We start from the raw sequence: 14,848 nt of genomic DNA, 5'->3' as shown, positions 1-14,848 counted from the left end.
AAGTCGGAGAATGCTGCATGCAATAAGTTCGGAAGCGACTTTCGGGAAAAAAGGAGAGAGGGAGAGAAATATATACTGGTGATGGGTAGTAACCTACTTGAGTGAGTCATGGAGAAAGTCCGGTTAAGGGACTTATAATTTATTTTACTCGTATTCATATCTTGTTATATACTCACGTGGGTTAGGTTAGGTTACGGGACTTAGAATTTGTTCCTCATATTCATATTTTTCGTATACTCATATGAGTTAGGCTATGTTAGGTTAAGGGACTTAGAATTTTTTCCCTCATATTCATATTTATGTGAAATGGTGGTTTTTCGTCAATAGAGTACATCTTGAGCCAAAATGGGGTTGAGAATTTCATGTGGGTTAGGTTAAGGGACTTAGAATTCTTTCCCTCATACTCATATTTATGTAAAATGGTGGTTTTTCATCCATAGAGTATATCTTGAGCCAAAATGGGGTTGGGTATTTCACGTGGGTTGGGTTAGTTTAGGTTAGGTTAAGGGACTTAGAATTTTTTCACTCGGTGTTTTAGGTTGGTTTAGTTTAGATTAGGTTAAGGGACTTGGAATCTTTTTGCTCATATTCATATTTATGTGAAATGGGTTTTTTTTCATCTGTAGAGTATATCATGAGCCAATAGGTTGGGTTGGGTTGGGTTAGGTTAGGTTAAAGGGGCCGGGCAGAACCCTTATATATGGGGGTATAGGGCAAAAAATGCAAAGTCATGAAAAAATTCATGGAGCTTCATATGGCAATTGAGAATATTTATAAGAAAAATTTCGTCAAAATTCTTCTTACTTTCGTAGTTACAGGGTAATTAGTAAACATAACTCAATAAACCTAAAACATTCATCCGCACAAGAAAATGCAATATTTCTTCTGTTATCGTAAATTTTGATAATTATTGTCAAAGAAATTGTGAGAAATGGCATCTGTAGAGATTCCGTGGGTCGCAGAGGGGAGTATCAAGTTGAACCATGATCCAGTGCGAGCACAGACTTCAAGTAGACTACACGTTCGAGTTTCACCTCTGACATTCGCTTGCTTTTACATATGTTTATCTATGTTTCGGCAAGAATTTCATCATGCCAATGAGGAAAAGACAAGGAAAACATCTCGCTAACATAAAGACGAAGAAAATTCGCTCTAATATGATTACAGAATATCATAATATATGCGATATTAGCGTAGTTATTGAAGAGAGAGAGGGAGGGTTGCCTGAAGCAAACATCACACTGTCCCCCAGGCTACGATCTTTGAGCAAAGGGATCTTAATTTATGATAAATAACATAGTTTTGGTTTATTATTACCCAAAAAGGAATATGAAATTCATAATAATCATGATTTATTAACACTGTCTTTGTAAAATGAGATTACAACTTCGAATTTCACCTCTTGACATTCTCTTGCATTTACGTTTGTTTATTTTTGTTTTGGCAAGAATTTCATCATGCCAAAACGGAAAATACTAGGAAAACATCTAGCTAACATACAGAAGAAGAAAATTTGCTGTAATAAGCCGAGTTAGTGAAGGAGAGAGAGAGAGTTGCGTAGGAAGGAGTGCCCTGTCTTGCCTGACGCAGTGCCCCAATCTACGATATATGAGCAAAGGGATCATCATTTATGATTAAATTATGATAAATAAAATAGTTTTGGTTTATTAATACACAAAAAAGAAATATACATTCATAATAATCATTATTTATTAACACTGTCGTTATAAAAATACGAAGAAAAACTTTGAACGCCCGTATCTCAAAACTATAGTTATTGACCTTCAAAATCTATCTTCTCACTTAGTTTTAAAGCTATAACATTGGAATTTGGTATATAACTCAGAAAGACATTGTAGAACAATCAAATGAAGCCCTTTTTTCCAATTTTTGTTTCGTCTTTTTTTTTTTATAAATTTTGTTTTCCTAATTTATAGGGTTTATTTTTTTACCATAATGAAAAATTCATATCTAGCAAAAAAATGACTTTTAGAAAAAAAAAACTCATTTGATTGGAGGTCTACATCAGGTCTATATATGGTAGTAATCTCAGGTCTTAATATTGAATATCAAGGGAGGAGATAGAATTTGAAAAATGGTTATTTTTGGGATAAATCACCCTGGCGTCACAAAACCAAAGGTCAGAGGCGAAAATCATATGCGGTTTGGATATGTCCCAAGTCACCTTATTAAGTGGTATGAATATCAAAGTCCTGTCCTTAAAGAATGGCATTAGCCAGCCGGCCCCCTTAAGGGACTTAGAATTTTTTCACTCAGTGGGTTAGGTTAGGTTAGGTTAAAGGACTTGGCATTTTTTCACTCATACTCATATTTATGTGAAAGAAGGTTTTTTTCATCCGTACAGTATATCTTAAGCCAATAGGTTGGGTTAGGTTAGGTTAAGGGGCTTAGAATACTTTCATTCAGTGGGTTAGGTTAGATTAGGTTAAGGGACTCCACTCATTTTCATATTTATGTGAAATGTTGGTTTTTTCATCCGTAGAGTATATCTTGAACCAAAATGGGGTTGGGTATTTTCAAGGGGTTGAGCGAAACCATGGTTCTCCTATCCTAAGAGTTCTTCATGAGCCATTTTGGGATTCTTTTCTGAACTAGAGCGAAATATTTGGTGGTTTTCCCGTCGAGTCGCTAATGGTCAACTTACATGAGGTTAAGAGAAAGGCGACCTTAGGGGGTTTATCGCCCATGAGCCGAATTGGGGTCGGGTGTTGAGAATGAGCCAAAATGGGGTCATTTCCCCTACTCACTGTGTAGAAGCTCATTTGAGTTTTCTGGTTAGTTTGGTTTTGATTACCATTTTTTCCAGGAAGAATGAGTTGAATTTGAATGCAATATGAAATATGACAATTATAAATTATTCTTGAAATAAATGCCTCTCAGGTATCCTTAACTCCGAACCAAATAGTCTTTTTAAAAATTCATAGGAGTTTAATTCCCCCCTCCCTCCTAATACATAATACTAGAGGATGTGAATACTAACTATATGTGAATTTAAAACAGCACTTGCGCCAGTTATGTAATACCAAAAGTTCCAATATTACTTGATAATTACTATATTGGCAATGGAAAATAATGTATTTGTGGTACTTGTAGTAGTAGTTAAGGAGAGTTGCAGTTGTTGCTGTAGTAGTGGTTCTTTTATCTGCTGCTTGGGTAAAACATTTTATTAACTTAGATAAAGTGATATATATATATATATATATATATATATATATATAATATATATATATATGTATGTATGTGTGTGTGTATGTATACAATACACACACACACATTTATATATATATATATATATATATATATATATATATATATATATATATGTGTGTGTGTGTGTGTGTGTGTGTGTGTGTGTGTGCACACTGAGTGTTTCGAAATTAGAGGCCCCCCCTCCATAGAACAAATGGAAGGTTATGAAGTTTTCTGCTATAGCCTATCTCCAAGTACATTATCTTAAGTTTCTACTAAGCTATTTTTCATTTTATATTTCTTGTATTTTCAGACTGAGTAATGCAGTTAGATACAGCCATGGCTAACGACTCGGAGAAAATCAGATGGACTGACCGAATCTGGGCTATAACCTTCAGAGAGGCCAGTGATGCTGGCGCATCTTTCATTTCACATTCCTGGATAGCAAAATACATTAAAAGAGATGAATCCTTTGTTAAAAGAAACTGGAACAAAAATCCATATGACTGTCATCGCAAAAAGATTGAGAAGCTTGGAAGGCCTGAAGTCCTTTCTCAGGAGTCAAAAGACATCATGGCTGAGGCAGTCGGTAGACCAAGAAAGTCTTTACGTATTTGGCGCTTGAACTAGAAACAAAAAGGGGAAAGAAGAGAAGTTATAGTGCTGTATATCGTGAGTTGAAAAAATCTGGTATCAAGCCATTTCATGTTATCAGCACGCCCAACATCACTCAGCAACAGAGAGAAGACTGTGCATGCTTTTGTGGTTCATTTCTTAAAGATTGGGATGAAGCTGACTTTCTCCATGTTGCCGCATCAGATGAATTCTTCATTTACACAGTCAGGAAGCCAAATCATAAAAATGACATCATTTGGGCTGCTAAGTTGGATGATATCAGCGATAACATGTGCTATCGCTAAGTTGTGAAATTTCCTGAATGTTTGGGAATTTTTCTCTGTTTCACAGCCAAATAGTTAATGTGGATCATCAAAGAAAAAGGACAGTCATGGAATGGCAAATACTTCAGAGAAACTGTGCTTACTGGTGGAGTATTTCCTTTCCTCAAAGATCCTGAAAATGTGTTATCTATTGAAGAAGTCACATTTTTGCATTATAAGGTACCATGTTTCAAGGCTCTTCAGACACAGGAGCTGCTTCGAAACTGTGGTATCGATTTCTTCTCGTCAAATGAATTTCCAGGTAGCTTCCCTGACCTTCATGTGTGTGAAAACATTGATAGTATCCTAAAGGGTAGTGCTGAAGTGTGCACAGTGAACTATGATGGTATACCAAGCCTCAACGACCTGTGAAGAGAGGTGACCGAAGTGTTCAGGGAAATGGAGTTTGAGTCTCAGCTATTTTGCGATTTGCTGAAATCATACCCCTCAAGAATGCAGGCTGTGGTACAGGCAGATGGAGGGCACACAAAATATTAAATACTCAGAGAGAAACTTAAATAAATACCTATTCTAAATTACTCTTGTTTTTGCCCATATCAATTTTAGTTTATACATAATACATACATATATATGTCTATGCATATACCTATATAATGCATGTACATTTACACACACATACACACGCACACCCATATATATATATATATATATATATATATATATATATATATATATATATATATATATTATATATTGCTACTGTCAAAATGCATATATCCCCTCTTTGACTGTATAATATATTGTGTATAAGATTTTGGCAACATTTTTTCAGATTCCTAGATAGCTTAGAGATAGGATGTTTAAAATGTTTGTTCAGATTTCTGCATTACATATTGTAAAAGAATATATAACATAGACTGTAGAAAGAGAGAGAATATCTTTGTCCGTTGAAAGCTAGAATTGTTTCAGTAACTTTTCATCTCCTCGAGATTAAGGGAGCTCGAGTCTTCGTTGTGTATTTAAAAACATGTCAGTCTTAATTATCACTCGACCTCCGTCTTGATCGGGTACGTGTCTGTTGAACTAGTACATACATGAATGTATACTCGTTTGATACGCGTTCATCTTTCCCTGAAACCACGTGCAGATTTCACAGTTCATATGTTAAGTTGCTTCACTTTTCAAAGCTTCTGGAAGAATTGTGTCTCAAAACATTTTGTGGTTTCTCCACTGCCCAGCTCTTGTGCGAAATGAAAGATTTCATTCGGGCTTAAACCTCAAACCGTTCACATCTCTCTCTCTCTGCCTCGCCATAATTGATATTAACGTAATGTAAAATGGTCTCTCGTAACTTGTAGATTTCAGATTTGATATTTCTTAGAGTTTATTTAGTGCTTTTTGTGGAATCTGAACAAACATTTTACAAGTGTGTGTAACGGCGCCTATTTCTGTGAATTGGTGAATTTTTTGAAGAAAGAAGTTGGTATACCAAGGTAAAGTGTGTTACATTTTTATTAGTTGCAACTAATAACTGATGGTTACGAAGGTTTGGTAAAAACTAATAACTAATATCTAATGGTTATGATGGTTTGGTAAGAAACTAATAACTATTGGTTACTATGGTTTAGAAAACTAATAATTAATAGTTACAGTGGTTTGAGTAAAAAGATTTACATTTTTACACATTGCAAATTTTGGTGTTCTGTGTTTGATTCATTTGAAGTGCATTTATCCATTTTCTTATTGAAGTGTGTGTTTTTATTCTATATTCTGTGTGATTAATACTTTTTGCAATTTTGGTATTTTCCACATTTTTCTGTGTTATCATTTGCATTCACAATTTAATTGACTTAGTTATTTTCATTACTTAATTGTTGCACATTTAATTAAACTTTAACACTTGTGAATTAATTTGCATTTACTTAGAATTCTTTTCAAATTTTATTGTTGTTTAGCACTTGTGAATTAATTTACAAATTTCAATTATTGCCTAACACTTTTGAATTTCAATTGAATTAATTTTCTTGAATTTTGTGATATATTAATTTTGATTTAATTTTACTTAATTGATTCAAGAATTAATTAAACTTTGCTTTGTTTTCAAGTAACAGTAATTTTCCTTGATATTGTGAATTTCACTTATAAATTTTGAGTTTAATAATAAATTTTTGTATCTAAAATTTTTATAAGTATTTTCATTTTTAACCAGTATATTTGCATATGATTATATTGACATTAGGTAGAAACATAGAGTGGTAATTGATCTGTTTTCCTTCAATTAACTTGAAGTGACTTAGAACCAGGGAAGTACTTAGACTTCTGAAATCAGGGAAATACTTAGACTTTTAAAGTTGTTGATGGAGTGATGCCCTTTGATTAATTTAATTACTTACAAGATTACCTCACACCTGTTTTGGTGAACTTAGTCTGATTTTCTGCAATACTGGTAAGTTGTTAAGGGATCACTGTTGCCTTTAGAGTATTCAGTCGTTTAGTACCTGTGATGAGGGTTCAGGTGTCTGGTTGTTGTGAGGTAATAATTGATGAATGGTAAGTGTAGTAACCAGATACTTGGCGCTTCGTCACAATATATATATATATATATATATATAGTACATATATATTATAGAATTATATATATATACGTATTTATAAGTGTATATGTATATATATGTCTATATATACACATCTATGCAATACACGCACACACACATCATATATATATATATGTATATATATATATATATATATATATATATATATATATATATATATATATATAAAACACCATACTGTAAATTAGAAGAAAATCTGCCATATGAGGTTCACTGTCGCGTCAAGCACCTCATATGCTGCCTTCAACTTTTTTTAAGTCATTGCTTCGAAACATAAGCAATTGCTAGGTTTTATTCATGGGAAATGAAGCAATTACTGATAATTACTTAGCATTTGCTGGAATTTAAGTATCATCTAAAAGCATTTGCTTTATCTAATTCACTGGAAGTGAAGCAAATGCTTTACAGATCCAAGCAAAAGCATTTGCTTTATTTTATTCACTGGAAGTGATGCAAATGCTGTACAATCCAAGCAAAAGCATTTGCTCAACGTTTCATTCGATTGGGGTCATGATGTAGTGGGGCGAGGCTGAAGTTGCCGCTGGACTACCACCGGAGAAAAAAAAAATATTATGGCCTTGTAACATGCAATCTCCCTTTATGACTGGCTGGCGATAGTGCAACGATTAACTAGCAATACGATACCTGTTCGGTACCGCTGGATCACGTTCTAGACCGTGCGCCGGATACATCGTATGAGCGAGATACGACAGAGATAAGCGAAAGACCATCTATCACAGAAAACATCCTTTCTTTTTCTTTAATCAAGGCACAGTTTGTTATTTACTAGATATCGTTGACTCATGCTGAATGAGCAGCTAATGCCACTGCTTGGCACGGTTGCGCCATGTTATGGAACATGCTGAACGTATATAGGGCAAACGATTACAGCGAGATATTCATTCAAGTGCTTTCTTTTGCAACCGCAACACTACTCTCTTCGGGTTCTCTTGCGACAGCGATAGGTTAACACGGCAACAGTGGAACCAAGGTTAGTCAACTGACTATGTAATACTCATATATAACATTATTTAAAAAAAAAAAATTGTACGTGCGGTAAATACAGAAGACGGTACCTGTTTTAATATAATATTTTAAAGTTCCTCACATGCGGAAAGTGCCCGCACGATAAAGGCTACACTGATCAATATTCCTTAATACATCTAGATCGCGAGCCGAAATCGTCTGCAGTTCTTAACGGCATGGCTTCTTACATCCTTTACTCAACTATTTTTTACAGCTCTGAAAAGCAAATGTATTGTTTAATTATTATTTTGTTCTAAATTGCGTTACAGTGATATAAGTGCCAAAAATCATTCTGCATAAACTGTAACAAATCGTACTTCAAAATGTCGACTTCGCCGACAGCGCTACTTATTTTTGGAATTTAAGAACTTTTTTATTTTTTTCATTCATAGTCAATCAACTCGGTAGCATTGTTAAGAGGCGTAACACACACACACACACACACACACACACTATATATATATATATAGATATTATATATAATTATTATATATTATATTATATAATACCGTGGTATATATAGATATAATATATATATATATATATATATACGTGTATATAATATATATATATATATATATATATAATTCTAGAGAGAAATTCGCATTCGCATTAATCATCAATGTAGGCTTAAGATTATGCATTTGCATATGTGAATATCCAAATGCATATTTTAACAACTTTTGAGCGTAAGTGCATTGTCGTATTCTTGTAAAAGTCTTAAGTATTATTAGTATGTTATAGTAGGTACTTACAGTCACAATTTACTTAAATCTTGTCATATTATAGTCAAAAGGACCATACATAGTGACGTCTATACAGCTCAATAGGCTGTGGATAGTTGCGCTGTGACTTGTTGGTCAGTGGACGCGAGACATATTCTTGTATTATCCAAGTGACGTGCCTGGCAGAGCGCAGAGGAGTGCACGGGCTCTCACCGTAGTGTCATGCTCCACCAGTTCCGTCTGTTTCCGCTTCCTGGCGTGCAAATACGTACAGTGCTTGTGTGAATTTTGTATCCCTCATCTGCCCACTGAAAAGGTATCTTTGATACACCTGTAATAATTTATTTTAACTTATAAATAATTTATTTATAAGTTAAAATTATGACTACTTATTATCAAGTGCATATTTCATCAGTTTTTACTGCATATTTAGCCATTTTTAAGTGTATAATTATCCTAAGCCTAAATTTATCATTATTTAGTGGCTTTGGTGGGTCCATGCTTTGTGGCAGACGCTCTTGTTTAATCTTCAGTTTCGCAGAAGTCATGATAGCGAGGCAACTGATAGCCTAGACTAATCTTGGTTCTGTACTCGACTGACGTTTTTATTCATACTCTTTTAAATAAAAGTCGAAAGCAAAGTGTAGACAAACAATTAGGTTTGAGTAAAGTGCAGCATGCATACACATTCCTTGTATACGTATCTGTATATTCACCTCTGAAATGGACACAGTACAACTAAGGATCAAAACGCAGTGATGGCAGCCACATTTCCACACCACTGACAGACTTCCACGCTCCTCTAGGTTTTAAATTCATTCAACCATCGGTAAAATCTAACTTATATAAAACGATTTATGCTTTCCTTCACATCCCTTTCAAGTTGATAACAACCACTCATTACATTTATTAAAATAATTTAAAATAAATGTAAGTAACCCTGACTATATGGAAACCTAAACATGTCACTGTCGTCTGCATTCGACGTGTCAATGAAGACCTCGCTTGATCGACTTCGCCGCTTTATACGGGCTGCTGTGAAGCAAGAGCCCGTGCCAGCACAAGGCTGGCTGAATTTAACGACGGCGACGTTAACAACCATTCTTTGATGGGTGACCGAGAATATAGGTCAATGAATCATGTAATATAAGAAAATAATATATCTGGCCACAATTAACCCTTGAAAAACAGAGTGGAACTATTTTCCACACTTGGTGTGACATGTCACATGTAGACCCCACTTCTGTGCACGATCATCTTGATCATCAATACTTCCACACTGGATTGCACTGGATGGCACATTACTGCGTTTCGGCAACACTAAACAAAGAAATTTGTGTTAAGGTCACGACACATACAGACTGAAAAGAGAGCGTCTGTCACGCCAAATTAAGGCGTGCACATAATGGATGTGAAAGAGAAGTGCGTGCAATAGGAACGAACCAGAGAAAGGAAGTACACGGAGAGTACAGCAAGGACAGTACTGAATTTTGTCTGGCCGCAGTGTGAATAAGAGAGAGAGAGAGAAAGTCAAACTACTTTCGATCAATCCATTTCCTTTGAAAAGCTTGAGTTGTTGCCCTATTACTTGCTCCTCAATTATTTATTTTGACTGGAGGCTTCTGAACTGTCCTCAGCCCATACTGCCCATTTAACAAAATAAATGGAAACGTCTTTCTCTTTATCACATCGCCAACTCCCCTAAGGTATATAATCCATAAAAGACAGACCACTTGTGCCGTGATTTTTAATGAACGATGGAAAACTTCAGTCTCTTTCTTTCTCCCGAAAGCTTTTGTTTTCGTGCAGCACAATGATGCATATTTTGGGTATCCAAAGTTTTCTGAGAATTTTGTTGATATGTACAAGCGTGGTACTTTTTAAAAATTAATTTATTCACAGTGTGTATCTTCAAGAGATTATCACTGGGATAAAATTATTATCAGTTATAAATCCACAAAGAAGTACGCAGCTATCCCATATATTTGCTTAGTGAGGGAGATTATATATATATATATATATATATATAATATATATATATATCTATATATAATATATATATATATATATATATATATGAATATATATATATGTATCACACACGAGTTTTTGTTAAAAACACGCATGACCCTTTAATATTCACAGATATGATGCCATAAATATCGTTTAATGTTCAGTTCACTATACCTTAGGGCTTAGGGGAATGATAATTAATAAGTACCTCGTTTCCGGCTGGACTCGAACCGATCTCTGGTGGAGATGAATTAATATCGATTATAAGTACGGAACCTGAATTCGACAGGGTCAAGTAAAGCCAAGGTATATAGCGACATCAATGATGTCATTCTTGATGGTTGGGTGGTCTATGTTACTCTGTCACTGTTTTTAAACCAGGCATCGGTTCGAATCCTGCCTGGAACGAGGCAATTCTCAATATAAATTTCCCGGTAGGTGTAAGTCATTGTCAAGGTATAATGAATTGAATGTTAAACGACATTAGTGGCATAATTTTCGTGCCTACTTTTACACGCGCACATATACAGATACACCACACACACATTTATATAGTATATTTATATGTACGAGACATTTTGGATTAGTGAGACGGAAAAACTGTAGCATTACACAGATATTTGGTATGAATATCTGGATAATATTGCTATGACTTTATACCTGGTTTTTCCTGCTACTGCAAAAACTGCCATTAGTTATTGTGCAGTACCTGACAAAAACGTCGATAAATAATTGGGATCTCAGAAATTTGGAGTAAAGGGGAGACAGTCAGCTCATCCTCGAAAATACTAGGCCAGGAAGAAAAAGTCTGATTTCCGATAAAGGGTTTCGCTAAATTGGAAAATGTGTATATTCACTTTCTCTGCGAGGGAACCTAGGACCAGAAACCTAATGCCTTTGTTATGCAGAGCCTTGAAGGACATAGGTGAAGGGTGTGAACGCAAAAGAGTGGGGCCTAACCCCATTGGAAGCAACTGACCAACTGCTAAAAAGAAAGGATTCAGGGAATGCTGCGGCAGGAGAGATTTCCAAAGTTTGTCGGTAGAATGAAAACATACTGACATAACTTGAGGAAGGCATGAATCAAACCAAATAACGGAATCATGTAATGAAAAAATAACCCAAAGCAAGGGCAAAGGGCCTGTTTCAGTTTAAAGTTCTCCAACGACGTCAAAAGACTAAGCAATGCCAAAGAAAAAAAATCATCTTCAGCATCAGTAATACGAGGACTGACCCAGCAATTCTTATGCTATGTAATCATAATCAGTTTCAGTTCGTAGATTTCTCAAACAAATAAAAATACCCAGTTTTATTAAAGTAAAGTAAATTAAGTAAACTCAGCATTTGACAATCAGATAAACCGGCCTTCAAAAAGTAAACATTAATTGAGCAAAGTGAACGCAAGACATTTGTTTTTCCAATAAATCTGAAATACACTCATCTGGCCTTCAATACATGGACAAATAAATGATTAATACACAGATTCCAAAACAAACCTGAACTAACATAGAGTACATTTCTGTGAGGCAGTCGTGCAACCACACTATTCCTCCTCCTCAGTAGCAACAACACTATAACAAAAACAAACAAGTAAACAATGCGCCGAAGTTTCTTTTTTCGGCGCAATAGTCCCTATACAGAGCATAATACTGTAGAAACTCTCAATCACGGCCCATGAAACTCTGCCACAGCCCGGCGGTGGCTTGTGTTGTTGACTTTAACCTTAAAATAAAATAAGAAAAAATAAAATAAAAAAATCTGAGTGAGAGGGATGCAATTCGGTATGTTTGATGATAAGAGGGTGCAGACCATTTGCAGCCCTCGAGTCTCAGTCGTTTTTAAGATAGGAGGGCCGACGGACAGACAAAAAAAGCCATCAAGATAGTTTCTTTTACAGAAGAGGGGGTGGGTTGACAAAGTAAATCGTAGGGAATTTAATGGTGGCATCTCACAGTCGGCTTCTCGAACCGTCAAGGGAAGTGACACATTTTCTAATCTCTGAACCTTGACGCAGTAAAAGACCACAGTCTAGAACGTGTACTTGACAGACACTTGCTTACTCGACTGGCGCCAGCAACCTTGAGCGCGATTTCCTGTTGGATGCGATTAATGTTACTGTTACCGTGCACACGAAAAGAAGAATACAAAATTTTATAGCCCGACAAAGTTAAAGATTTCTTATAAAAAATGCTTCCCCCAAGACGTTTTGTTAAAAGCAAAATATTGTCCATTGAACTCCTACCAGTGTAGCAAAATACCGTACGTAGATAATTTTTGGTTTCGTGTCGAAGTGGAAACACAATTTTTTAGAAAAAAAATCTGACTTTAATTACTTACAAAGCCCTAGAAACACTATTACCGTAAGTTAATACACGCAGCAACAGATGGCAAGACTAGCGTTTCTCCTTTCAGGAATGATGGAACAAAACTACCAAATTAGAAGGAGATTACGCTTGAGTACAAAATTATTAGGCAGAAGTCAAAACATCTCAAGCAAGTACAAGAAAGCGATGGGAAGTCGCTGCTGCTGTCGCCATCACCTACATTTCTGTCGCAAATGAGAGGAAAGTCAGCCCATCATTGCCCTGTTAGTTCCAAGGACCATATGCCATGTCATGGATTTAAATAAGGAAGTACGAGGGAAGGGTAGGAAATTTCATAATATTCTAATAAACGGGGAAACAGGGTAAATCTTTCAAACGGGAAAATCTTAATTGGGAACTACAGAGGAGGTGAGAGTATGGTAGTGATTTTGCACTTTGTACTCCTCTCGTGTGTCCCATTTAAATGATGAGTTCCTCAAGTCATAATTCAGCAAATCGCCCAAACTTGGGTTTGCGCTAATCAAAGCCACGTTTTAAATTTGATCTGGTCAGAATACTCTTGGTGATATATTTTTCAAATCTTATTACACATATTGTAGTATGTATAATGGATGTATGTGTGTGCCACACAATTTGAAATGCATTGAGGAATTTAAACTAAACTTGGTTTACTACATATTACTTACCATCTGGAAAAGAACATGGTTGGGGTAAGACATCACTGGCACCAGGGGGTGGGGGTGAAGGGGGGTGAAATGTAAAAATTATTGTAAACGACACTAAAAAAAGTGTCTAATCCATTCCTGATGTCCTGATGCCCTTTAATAAAGTCCAAGTTCAGCCACAATAGGGAGGGAATGGGAAGACGGTGACATAAAAATGTCAGAAAACAACCGATATTAGTGTCTAATCCATAGTTTTCAATGTTGTTGAGCTGAATAATAGTGTCATTCCCAATGACCTCTAAGTCCAACATCAGTCCTGTAAAAATAACCAAAAACCACAGATCCATAGTTTATGAGGTCACTGAGATGAATAGGGACACTCCTGCTACCCATTAAGTCCAACTTCAGCCCCAGTAGGGAGGGGGTGGGAAGACGGTGACATAAAAATAACAGAAAATGAAAGATATTTGTGTCTAATCCATAGTTTTTGAGCTTGCTGAGATGAATAGTGACAATCCTGATGCACTCTAAGTCCAAGTTAAGCACCAAAAAGAAGTGGGGGGTGAGAAGGGTGAAAAAGTTAACCAAAAACAACAGACATTATTGTTTAATTTATAGTTTTCAAGGTCACTGAGATGAATAGTGACACTCCTGATGCCCTTCAAGTCCAAGTCCAGCCCCAATAGGGAGAGGGGAGAGGAGTGAGAAGGGTGTGGAAAGGGAGTGACGTAAAAAATAACTGAAAATGAACTATATTAGTGTCTAATCCATAGTCTTTGAGACTGGCTCTATAAGTCCAAGTTCAGCCCCAATAGGTAGGGGGTGATATGTAAATATAACAAAAACGACCGATATTAGTGCCTAATCCATAGTTTTTGATGTTGCTGAGATGAATAGTGACACTCTCAATGGCCTTTAAGTTCAACTTCAGCCTCAACTGAAAGGGGGTGACATGTAAAGATAACCAAAAACGACAGATATTAGTGTCTAATCCATAGTTTTAGAGGTTGTCAAGATGAATAGTGACACTCCGATGCCCCTCAAGTCCAAATTCAGCCCCGATAAGTAGGGGGGCTGGGAAGGGAATGACTTGTAAGAAAAAGCTGGGAAGGGAATGACTTGTAAGAAAACTCAAAATGACAGATATTAGTATCTAATCCATTGTTTTCAAGGTTGCTGAGAAGAGAACTGACACTCTTGATGTCCTTTAAATCCAAGTTCAGCTGTGATAGGAAATGGGGTGAGAACAAGTGGGAAGGTGGTGACATGTAAAAATAACTGAAAACTACAGATATTAGTTCTAATCCATAGTTTTCGTAATTGCTGAGATGAACAGTGACTCTCCGAATGTCCTTTAAGTCCAAGTTCAGC

The 14,848-nt window shown here is 35.8% G+C and overlaps 1 protein-coding gene across 1 annotated transcript in view; it reads left to right on the top strand.

Annotated features, from left to right (window-relative positions):
* Positions 1-8,564: 8,564 nt before the first annotated feature.
* Positions 8,565-14,848, top strand: part of LOC135218982 (GATA zinc finger domain-containing protein 10-like) — an 89,329-nt gene continuing 83,045 nt past the window's right edge. Inside the window, exon 1 of the mRNA XM_064255420.1 lies at positions 8,565-8,791. The gene's annotated coding sequence lies outside the window, so the exon portion shown is untranslated. The remainder of the gene's footprint in view (positions 8,792-14,848) is intronic.

This window comes from Macrobrachium nipponense, chromosome 1, assembly GCF_015104395.2.
Source record: "Macrobrachium nipponense isolate FS-2020 chromosome 1, ASM1510439v2, whole genome shotgun sequence".
Taxonomy (NCBI): Eukaryota; Metazoa; Arthropoda; class Malacostraca; order Decapoda; family Palaemonidae; genus Macrobrachium; species Macrobrachium nipponense.
The sequence above is the reverse complement of the archived record's forward strand: the minus strand, read 5'-3'. Positions and strand labels throughout refer to the sequence as shown.